This window comes from Ixodes scapularis, unplaced genomic scaffold (assembly GCF_016920785.2).
Source record: "Ixodes scapularis isolate PalLabHiFi unplaced genomic scaffold, ASM1692078v2 PGA_scaffold5__190_contigs__length_132052651, whole genome shotgun sequence".
Classification (NCBI taxonomy): domain Eukaryota; kingdom Metazoa; phylum Arthropoda; class Arachnida; order Ixodida; family Ixodidae; genus Ixodes; species Ixodes scapularis.
This window is the reverse complement of record NW_024609880.1, coordinates 108,425,172-108,437,254: the sequence shown is the minus strand read 5'-3', so window position 1 is coordinate 108,437,254 and position 12,083 is coordinate 108,425,172. Positions and strand designations below refer to the sequence as shown.

At 49.4% G+C, this 12,083-nt stretch overlaps 1 pseudogene; it reads right to left on the bottom strand.

Annotated features, from left to right (window-relative positions):
- Positions 1-10,851, bottom strand: LOC115332577 (annotated as a pseudogene).
- Between the last annotated feature and the right edge of the window lie 1,232 nt (positions 10,852-12,083).

Here is a 12,083-nt window from a genome sequence, read left to right as displayed (position 1 = left end):
TTATTCGCTGTCCACATAGTCATCCTCCACACCACTATCGTCATCTGAAAAAAGAAAAAGAAAAGTGTATGAAGCTATCAAGCTGTACATACGTGACTCACCAGTCCGCACTGGCAGCAGGTGCTCAGCCGCGATCAGATGATCCCGCACAAATTCTTGCACCTGCTGCGTCGCCTCGGCCGCCTCGGCCGCCCCGCGGGATCCACCCAACCCAGCCCAAAACTGTAGAGTCCGGAAGCGGGCCGTCAATTGTTGAACAAGGTCAGAGGGTGAAAAATACGATAAAAGCATCCCGCAAGGGCAGATATGCTCACCGAAGGCGACCGCAAGGATCACCGACATTTGCATCGCCAAGTATGCAAATAGAGGTGGTTGTATATCTCTCCCGGGATCAACTTCTTCCTCGTCCCAGTTTTCTCCTTCACCCGAGCCGTAGTCGTGGAGGAGTTGCGGATTGACAAACGCAATAATCTCCTCCAAAGACCGAGGGTTTCTTTGCCGAAAACGCTCGATGAAGTGAGAATGTACAACATCAAAGACTCGCTGTCCTTCCTCTGCCATCTTTAAAACGACGGGGTAGTTATCGGGCTGCCTTTGGGTAGTGCGACAGCGAGTCAGTTTCTACCCCTATTTTATACAAACCGTTTCCTCATGTGCAACTATATTTAATTTCAGATATGCGCGCGTACAGCGCGCATATTAATCTTTGTTAGCCCGCGGTTTTAAACGGAGTTATGAAATATGCTCAAACAAAGTTGTTTTTCGACGTCCTTCTTGGAAGTACATGCAAGTGAGATTGAGATAGTTCACGTTGCATGAAGGTGCTTAACGTCTCACACGTCTGCTATAGAAGCGCCCATCGAGAAAGCACGCGCGCGGTATATCTCGAAATAGCGACCTTGAAGCGGTTTGACTGGTTTTTTGCTTCTTTCGAGCCACTGTCTCGTTTAAGCTGGTTAATGGCTGTGTCGGCGGGGCGTCCGCATCCCGCAGTAATTGCTTTTAGGAAAATATGCGTTAAACATTGCGACTTCACCGCTTCCTGTGATTGCACAGCATATGTTTCATTGTGTATACCCCAACTTTGGGACCCTATAACACTGATTCGCAACCGAAATACCCGACTCACGCATCGTTTTTCTCCTGATCTTCGCACTGCAGTGTGAGCAGACTAAAAGCCTCGCGTTTTCCTTGCTAATAAGACATTTTGTAATGTAAGTGTCGTCGTATGTACACATCCTACAGTAATTGCTTAGAGGAAAATCTGCGTTAAACATTACCACTTCACCGTTTACTGCGATTGCACAGAATAGGACTCCCTGGGCGTACTCCAGCTTTGGGACTGTATAAAACTGCCTCGCACTCGAACAACCCGACTCGAGCATCGTTTTTCTCCTTATCTTCGCGCTGCAAGGTGAGCAGACCGAAAGCGTCACGTTTCCCTTGCTAATAAGAAAGTTTGCTTCAAAATTTGGTCATCAAGAGGAAGAAAAATTACCTCGGTCCGGCATCACACCATTATTGCAGAGCAAGGTGAGCAGTCTAAAATCCTGGCGTTCTCCTGGTTAATAGAACTTTTTTGTTTTGTTTCGATATCTGTAAAGTTCACACATGCATTCCGCTTTACGAAAGTGTGTGGAATGCAGGGATTGGTGTTCCACGCGCTGCACGCGCTGGCCGCAGCTGTAGTAACTTTTCTAAATCAAATTCCCAAAACAAATGGCATCCTGCACGTGCGTTCGTCAACACTTTATTTTGGTTATTTACTTCGAATTTTTTTATACGGGGAAGGCGTGCGCGTATTGCATGTGTAACACTAGTCCCTTTCTCCTTGATGTTTGGGTAATTTAGCAATTTGTCTTGTGAACCAAGGCTAAGTGAACTTGCAGCGCTTTCGTAAAGCGGAATGCATGGCGATGGAGTCACATTGTGAACCAAGGCTAAGTGAATTTGCAGCGAGTCTGCACTGCAGGTGCAAACCGCGTTTGTGGACGGTCAAATCAGTAATCACCCCCCCCCCAATTGAGCGGGACCCCGCTGGTGCCTTTTGGGACCGTCACATGACACCCAAATTTAACGGGTCGAAACCAGATTGCATAAATCAAGTAGCAGGACAGCTTTAACACGTGATCTGACTTGCGCGACATACGGATAACTACATCGTCACATGACCTGCGATAGTGAGGCATTCAAAATCCTGTAGGGTTTATTTTTTACCTATATTACAAAAGCCAAGTAGCGGGAAAACACGTGATCTGATTTGCACACACGGACAACTACGAAGAGTTAAGCCCTCTAGGAAGCAATGGGTAGAGTGGGTACAGTGTCGGGCTCCTGTGCACAAGGTAGCGAGGTCGATCCCCAGCCGCCGCAGAGCCTTTTTTAGCGAATAAAAGCCGTTTACCGCGCCGATTCAGATAATATCACGTGACCGTCATGTGACATCACGTGAGCGCCCTCTGTCGGGCGCAACTCGAACCCTGTGTGAAATCACGTGAGCGCCCTCTGTCGGACGCAACTCGAACCCGGGGAAATCACGTGGTTAGAATCACGTGATGGAAGCCGTGCTGATGACATCCCTGTACGTGTCTTTCCCACGCTTCTGACACGCGCCGCGTACGTGACTGATAACATCGGCTGTCAACACCTTGTTAAGCATGTGTTAACATCCTTAACGAGGTGTTAAGATTGGCTATGTGACCTCACAACTATACCGCGTACGTGGCTAGAGGGCGGGACCTCGATTAGCTACGATTGGTCACTGGCTAATTCCCTGTGGGCGGGGCCATCGATGTCATTCGTCACTGGGATGGGAGAGAGGGAAGGGGCCCCGCCCCACTGCTCTGAGATTGGTCGGATTGGGGTAGGCCCCGCCCAGCTGCGCTGTGATTGGTTGGATCGGGCCCCGCCCACAGGGCACGCCCCTAGCAACGGGCAACGCCCCTAGCAACGGTTTGTTAACAAGTCGGCCAAACTTGTACACTTTTACTACTACTCATGTCGGCTGTCCTTTTCAGGATTTCAAGCTCCAGAGACGTCAGGTCTGAAAGGCCCACTGCGCGACGGTGCCGCGAGACGAACGACGACTGCCAAGCACAAAGTCCGGGCTCCTTGACGACGGTGCGCGCGTGTTTGAGATTCCTCCGCGGGTCGGCGGTCGACCGCGTTGGTGACCCGCAATGACGCCGGAATGCTTCGCTTGCTATTGGCTGGCGCGTAAAGAGATGCCCCTCCCGGTTTCCGGGGTCATCTCAGAAAGGGGGGGTGTTGGGGACTTTGATAGCAATTTTAATAGGGGAATCCGCCGCGCATGACCGTAATTTTATGATTTTTAGGATCATTGGGACCTGTAGATTGATTTACCGCCATAAATAGAGCATCGCAGAAGGCTCCGGAGGGCCCCTTTAAGCTCAGACGCAGTATCGCAAGCCGGCCCCGCTGGAGATGAAAAAACTAGCCAGTGCGGTACCCGTGCTAGATGAGTTTTTAACGTGTGTCGCGCAGTAGTGGTACGCGGCGGCACGCCGATACGCCGGAAGGTATGGGAATTGAGCAAAGGGACGTCAAACCCAACAATACTAAAATTCCTGTGAAATTTTAGTATTGTTGGGTTTGACGTCACTTGGGTGCAGCAGCGGAATGCAGATGTGGCGTCGTCAGATTGACGGTTCAATAGGCACAACTCCGACTCATTCGATTGTTTGCGTCGTCGCCCAACGTTGGACAATAAAGAGATTGAAGTATCATTGTATAGCACGAAATGCTTTTTAACGAAAACCTCCATTCCTAAATTATTTTTGTTGTTCCGTTTCTCCGTTCGTCCGGGATATCCCCGCTAAATTTAGGGGGGAAAGTTCAGTAACGTGGCCTAAACACTAATTCAGTTTCCCCGCTAAATTTAACGGGAAATGTAATGTTTAAGTGACATGATGTCAAGAGACCCACAGATCAAATCATTTTCCCCACTAAATTTAGCGGGACAATTGACGTCACGTTACCTATACACCAATTCAGTTGAGCCGCTAAACTCGGCGAGGAAATTGAGAAAACAAAATATAGGTACGTCTTCATTCTCCGAAATGACGGTTTAATGTGTTCTAAGGGAATATAAACGATCGTCTTTCAAATACCGCATTCCATGCATAATTTGACTTTGTAGAAAGAGGTCACTGTCCATTATATTACAAGCAGAAAGGGAGGTGTGACCTAAACTTTCACAAGAATATGTGGAACGACCAAACATACACCTTTGATAAGATTTCAAGCATATACCATGTGAGTTCTGGCGACTCCCGCGGAGAGAGGGCGAAAAGTGATCACAGCGCCCCTGGCGAGCTCGGAGTCGCCACAAGCAGACGAATTCTCCACAACGCAACACAACGCAAAAACAATCTCTCTGGTGTATTCGTTGCTTTCAATGTCAAAAAATAGGTGCTACCTCATGAGTGAAGGACATTTTCTTCGCGTGGGAAACATGTTAGAGATTTCAGCTTGCAATTTTGGGGCTCTCTTGAAGGAAACACTTTTTCACAACTTATCTAAGCTCTATATTGAAAAAGGGCAATGTACAAAAATCTCAACTTCCCTGTTTGTATCAATCAATTCGTTTGTTTTTTGCAATTCCCATTTCTCATGATAGTCTTGCTTATAACTGTTTTGCCCAGTAGGAGAGCTGGCTAACCCCGTTAAGATCGTCTCAGAATGAAGAAACAATATGTCATTTCGAACCACCTACGTTACTGCGATGTCAGTAGGCTCTAAAAGAAGTCAATTGCGCACATGCAAACATGAGGCTATTGCTGAAATTAATAAAAGCGGGGTCACAAGAAAAGCAGACTTCTCGCGCGTGCAAAAGAAAAAATCGGAGAGCGTGCAGCGCAAATAAAGGTGATTTCAATCACGTTAGTGCCACTAAATAAGGTAAGCTTCAGAGTTACGACACTTGGCCAAATTATGGCTTAAAATCATGGTTGCCAGTTATCTGAAGCTTTATCTGAAATCGCAGAAAACAATTTTCCACCTTCCAATAATGCTTAAACAGTTCGCGACAGAGCAAATCAATATTCCATGAGCTTCCTAGCACCGAATCTAATGCTCAGGAAGTCGAACTTTTGAATCATGACGATCGGCAGTTGCGTCTGCTCTGCATACGACCCAAAATGGTAGCACCCACAACAATGTCGGGGAACAGAGTGCCGATACTCTACGCGCAGTTCATTTTGTTGCGCTAGGTCACGTTATCGAACGTCTTACTGAAAGAGGGCAAAAGAAAGGAGGAAAAAGGGCTGCCACGCTTTCCCCCTTGCTTGGGCCTTAGAAAGAGTGAAAGACCCGGATGAGAGGCTTCGCCGGTGTTGGGTGCATGCATTTCCAGAACTTCGTTCGCGCTTTCTTCTCTGTTTTAAACTCCCAAACTTTATTAAAGCCATGTGCTTGGTCGTCGACAGCCTCCGGTCATCGAGACACCATTGCTCTGTTATAGGGTGCGCAAATAACAGGATAACTGTCGAATACTGTCCGAGGACGTATGTAGCTTGCACGGAATTTTTTTCCCCTTTTCTTTTCCCCAACGCCATACTCTTGAGTGTGCTCGGACCATTTTGTGAATGGAACACGCACCCCCTTAACGCTGTACTGTCGATGAACATGGGGTACGTTTGCAAGGTCAGTGCCAGTTTTCTCTTGATAATTGCTCTTTTAGCTTGTAACTTCTTGTAACGGAATTTATCTTAATACTGATATTTTGAAGTGGGGTCACTGACTCAATTTCATCATCTACAACACTTTATTGAAGGATAATTTCAGTGCAAGTTGAGCCGCCCACTACCATCGAGGTCCTTGCATGGCTGCACCCACGCCGTCCAGCTGCGCCCTCAGCCACAGTATCACGGGGATCGGCGAAATCATCCGGGACATTGTCCGCGAAGAACGGAAGAAGCTGGTACCTGTCGCCGAACGTAGAGCTTCAGCCTTGATCGCCGAGATTCTTCGAGAAGAGGTCCAGCAAGCGCTCCAGCCAAACGTTCTCGCCGACGACGCACGCGAACCACCAGCTTTAACCTACGACGTTTAGGTTATTCTTTACCGTTGCAGTAGCGTCGTTTCGGTCTATAGTGGCGTTCAAGTGGGGGCCCTTCGACGTTCGTGGAGGATCTTGGCGTCGGGCATCTTCGGCAACTCCACCTCCAGGGGTGTCAGCGCCTAGTTTCCCCGGCGAGGAATGAGGGGCGACAGGCTTTTACGTCGGGGTCGATGCATTGGTAAAAGTGGACATCGTGGCGACGGCGACCGGAACTTTCGGGGGCACAGGGTGGGGGGACTGAGGTCGTGTCAGGTACTCGTCGGTCTCCCGAGGGCGTTCACCATAACGGGAGCGCGGGTCGTTCGTGTCAAACCCGCGTAGCCCGAGTCGCCGGTATGGGCATCGGCGGTAGGTGTAGTCTGTTTCCCCGCAGTGGAAGCACAGAGGGATTCAGGTGGGCGTCCTTCAAACGTCGACCTTCCTCGCACCACGCTGCTCTGGGCTTGGAGCCTACCGCGGCGCCGGTGCCTCGCGTCGGGGAGTTGGTTGGTAGTGTCCTGTGAACGGGAAGTGCTCTCTTGACGGCGGCATCGGCGTAGGTCAGGGCCGGCTCTTTGGGAGCCACTGCGACGGAAACCTCTGTCAAAAGCGCCCGGTGTACCTCCTCGCGAACAGCATGCAGGATCGAAAAAGCGGCTGGTCGTTCTAGAGAAGGAAGCATACATTTCAGTTTTTCTAGAATCACCTCGTCAATGACCTCCCGAAGGTTCTCAATGCCAACGCTGCCTATTACAGGGAGGGAAGATTGAAGGGATGAGGTGGGAGCTATGCCGGAGAGTCTCTGATATTGACCCGCCCTGGCCGACAGTGCTCGTTTAATGTGTGTTGTCTCAGCAAGGAATTAATTCACGGTCGTCGAGAAATCGTGAACAAGGCCGCCAAAAATCTCGCTCTTTACGCCTCTGATCAGGACGCGCAGCGTCTGGTCTCCAGTGGCCCCAGGGTCGGCACGAACGCACAGGCGCAGGACATCTTCAATAAAGCTTGTCACGCTCTTGTTCAGACCTTGGCACCTTGTCTCAAGGATGTCCTAGGCTCGCTGTTCTGAACTATTGCAGACATGCATCTGTTCTTCCTTATTTTTGCCTACAGAGCTCGGAAAAATATTTTCATCCGTCTTGAAGATTTCTTGTAAAACTTTATCTACTAACAAATTTTCAAGTTGGTTTATTCGAAGAGATAAATTCAAAGAATTAGCTTGATTGTGACAAAAATAAGTTATACTAGAAAATATTGAAGAACGACTTTTAACTCTTGGTATTTTTATTGGTTTCAGCAAAGATTCTTACTGCTTTAGTCACAAAACTTCTCCTTTTATTGGCAACTCTTGTAGCTAAAATGTAACAGTTTACAATATTTCACTTTTTCTTAAAGCATAGAATGCCTCCTAACAGAACTTCCAACTTTGAAAGGTAGGCCCGTCGGCCCGTCCGTTCCTCCGGCTGTGGCTTAGCCGCTAAATTTAGAGTCGAAATTTACTTTTGTTTTTTTACACCAATCAAGGTCCTGTCGTACGTTACTGGAAGTGTGGGAAGGATATTCCTACAAAATTTAACAGAAAAATTATAATTGTGGATATACCAAAACACTTTTCACCAACAGGTTAGTGTTTGCCCCTCAGCAGGTGTGGCCACTGCTCGCGCGCACAAATCAGGTTCCATTGAAGTTACGCGTGCGCACATGCACACTGCGGGAGCAGAACCACCACAGTGCCGTGGCGGCAGAGAGTTCAATATGTGTATATAAACCAATGATGCCAAGTGAGACCACGAATTAAGACTGGAACTTCCTGTCTGGTGGCAGAGTGTCATAGTGTCAAGTCGTGGTGGCATGCTACGTCCCTTGATGTGGCACTTTCTACGCCCTCTGACACACCATGGTGTCACGTACCTTGACGTCATAACACCTGACGTGTGTCATGTGATGTGCCTTCACATGACACTACGACGTGACAATGTGATGGCACATGACGTCAGATCAGGTCAAATGACATCCCGATGTCACGTGGAACCATAACCTGACGAAATGACGTTAGGTCACGTGACATCAAATGAAATCATTTACTTCTTGTGCATTTTTTTGTGTTTCACTTCTCGATAGAACGGTATAGTGTCGTCTAAAAATATTTGAACGATCGCTCCCTAAATACTGCAAACCATGTATTAAAGACGTGTGCAGCTAAAAGTGGCTTCCATTATTTTCTGTAAATTAAACACTCGAGTTGGGGAAAAAAGCAGGATATTTTATGAGGTGTTCGAAGTTTGGCGCCAGTCGTGAGGATCATACAAGAAGTGGCGCCATCTGAGAGATGCAATCAAAAACTCAGGCACTCCTCAAGCCGCTTCAGCCCGACGGCGTCCTCTCATAGGACTCATTCACACAGCCGGCATCTCGCCCCGTCCCGGCGCAACCGCCCTCGGCGCCGTGCCGAACTCGGCACGGTGAGGGGATGGTGGAGTGTTCCAACTTGAGTTTTACAGGGTGATTCAAGGAGACGCCAATCTCTGTAAATCGACCGCGAAATTCGGTTTCTTAACCTATCGCGCTACGACTTTGTGCAGCGTTGCCCACAGATGGTAATTTTTTTTTTTTTTTTGTAAAATTTGCAAAGAGCGAACTTACCTGAGGAAAAAGTAAAGAAATAAAAAGGATTAATTAGCTCTTATGGAAACGCAGCGACGCCACCGGCCTTCAAACAACACGGCACCGTTTCGCAAGGGAGACAAGAGATGGCGCAAGCGGTCGCGACGCCAACTGCCGCCAACGTACGAGCATACGACTACGAGAGCCGGCGTATTTAGCAGACAAGGAACTGCAGTTCCTTGTTTTTACCGCGCCTGTTTTTGTTTCTGCGACTGTCGCCGCCTGCGGAACGCGCGCCGCTTTTGAGTCGAAAAGATTGCCTGCTGAAGACGTTGGCTCACGGCGCCGTATGCTCGTTCGTTGGCGGCGTTCGTTGCGCCACCTCTTGTCTCCCGTGCGAAACGGCGCCGTGTTGTTTGAAGGCCGGTGGCGTCGCTACGTTTTCATAGGAGCTAAGCCTTTTTCTTTCTTTACTTTTTCCTCACGTAAGTTCGCTCTTTGCAAATTTTACAAAAAAAAAAGCACCATCTGTGGGCAACGCTGCACAAAGTCGTAGCGCGATAGGTTAAGAAACCGAATTTAGCGGTCGATTTAAAGAGCCTGTCCTCTCCCTGAATCACCCTGTACAACTTCGCACAGTGCGGGCATTTTCCTGTATAAGCAGAATCAAATTGTTTTAAAACTTCCGGGCACAGCACGGTTTTGGTGTAAAGACGGAGGAGTGTGCGTTCTTCCGAGTTTGTAAGGCTTCACGGCACATAGGATAAATGGCGGGGCCGAATCGGTTTAATTGATTAATTTCTCGAAAAAGTGAAGGCCGGATTAGATTTGGGATCCGTTTCGGAAGGGTCTGAAGGCGTTGTCCGGAGAGTGAGCGCACGGGCGGTGGCGTCTGTCGGTTTCATTGCCTTCGAAGCCCTTGTGAGCAGGAGCCCAGACGATCGTTTGAGACGCGGGGGCCCCGAAGTAGTCGCTATCTTTAAGGTTGCGATACGCAAAGAGAGGAATGTACGCATGTTCAATATTTCTGCAGGCCCCTTTCGAGTCAGTCATGATGACTCGCGAGTCCTTGTCTGCGGCGGCTAGAGCGACGGCGATCTCGTCCGCATGTGTTATGTCTTAAACGTTAGGCCGTTCGCCGCGACGCTTTGGTGGACGACCGCGGCCGTGTACCATCCCACCCCCCTCATGATGAGGGCCGGAGGCGTCAACGCAGAAGATTCCGGGTTTGGTCCCACAGTGGCGGGCCAGTCCCGCCTCCCGCGCATATCGCCTGCCACTATGGTCGTCACGTGTGATGTTTGCTAGAAGAGTGTGCACGTGCAGGGCGTATCTCTACATCGGGATGCGTACGCGCTCTTCCGTCAGTGTTCGGGGGTGGATGTGCAGTCGGGGTAATAGGCGGCGTCCCGACGGCGTCTCTGAAGGTGTTGCACATCGATTGCTCAAGAGGCCCTCCCGGAGTGTTTACCATCCCCAGGCCCATAAGCCGCAGGTTGGACGTGTTCATCGGAAGATCGAGGGCACGCAGGTGGAGGGAGGTAAGTAGTCCAGTGGACGACTCGACTGGGCACGAATGAATGTGCCAGCCGCTAGGTGTCTTTGCACCGTAACCCCCCGCGTTTGTTGGAAACCCGAAAGACCATCCGGCCCACCTGCCCCCCCCCCCCCCCCCCCCCCACCTTGCGCAGTTTGGCTAGTGCTGTGTCATCTCGTCAATGTGTGTGGATAAAGAGACCAAGCACTCTAATCTCAACATGTTCGGGTATCAGGCCGCTGGCCAGGGATAGTTTAATTTTTGGTGGTGCACCTAGGCGACGGGCGAATGTGCACAAATTCGGATTTCGACGTGGAGCACTGAAGGCTGCAGCGGCAGGCGTAGGCGTCCATGATCTCCGCAGCTTGCTCCAGGTTCGCCTCAATGTCTCCAGCCGAAACGTGTTTGGCCCAGATGGTTATGCCATCGGCGTAGAGCATATGCTGCACGTGTTCGACCTTCGCTAGCTGAGCCGAACGTTTCATCATGGCCAGTTTGAAAAGTAACGGCGAGGGAACCGTGCCCTGCGGGGTTCCTCTCGTTCCCAGTTGAAAGGGGCCGTGTTTTCGTATTGTATTCGGATGAGAGATTGTCGATCCGAGAGAAATTACTTGATATATTGAGAGGTGTTATGTCCACAGTTGGTCTTGGAGAGATGTTGCAGGGTGATTTCGTGTCTGACGTAGTCAAAAGCCCCCTTCAAGTCTAGGGCAAGTACAGCCTTATCGTTGAGGGGTATTCGACAGGGTTGAGAATTCCTCGGTCGAATTGAAGCAGAATACCCTGCGCGGACCGGTGCTGGCGGAAACCGAACATGGTTTCTGCGTATGCATTTTGGTTTTCCAGAAACCCAGACAGCCTGCCCTGCACCATGGTCTCCATCAGATCCCCCGCACAAGACGTGAGAGACATGGGGTGGAGGTTGTTTGTGTTTATGGCTTTGCCGGCGTTTGGACTGAAAGTTATTAGGGCGGGCTTCCATTCTAGTGGGAGGCGTGCCTCACCAGGCCATATCGACTTGATGAAAGCGAGGAGGTTTGATAGGCGGGGTCGGGAAGATTGGCCAGCAGTTTCACGGTCATCATGTCCCGGCCCGTGCCGTTCCTCGTTTCATTTTAGTCAGGGTCGCCTTCAGGATGTGCAGCTGGAACGGTTGATTCAGCTTCGCTTTCTCTGAACCTGCATACAAGTACACGGGCCCGATAACGCTATCGCTTTCCACCTTTAAAAGCTAATATTTTTTTTTATTGTTTCAATACAAGATATATTTATTTTAATTGTTTTTATTGCAACCAGGACATTTTTATGGCCATGTGAATTGATGCAACGTCCAGGACATTTTTATGGCCATGTGAATTGTGCAATGTCATCCAAATATAAAAAATGGCCGCATCTCCACGTGGTGAATGATGTTGTTTGGAGGAAAGCTCTGGCGGTGCTGATGGTACTGATTTTGCTTATAGGTAGTGCAGATGGTGCTGATTTCTTTTTATTGCTCATAGGTAGTGCTGAGTTCCGGGTAGCGTTGGTATGGAATGTGTGGTATGGATCGTGGTTATATACGCATTTGAGCATTTGACCGATTCGCCCTCTGGTCTATAAACGATGAGCCGATGCATGCAAAGTTTAACGCGATTATATACGCATTTGACCGCAGCCGCCCTTCCTGTATAGATGTTGAGCGGCTAAATGCAGCGTTTCATCCATGACATTCCCAGCTCTTGAGGGACTACCACATCTCAGAGCCCGTACTCGTCCCGCAGTCGTGACCGAGTGGTTAAGGCGATGAACTAGAAATCCATTGGCGTCTCCCCGCACAGATTCAAATCTTGTCGACTGCGCAAACATTTTTTTTCTTTTGTAAGAAGACAGATGGGTAGG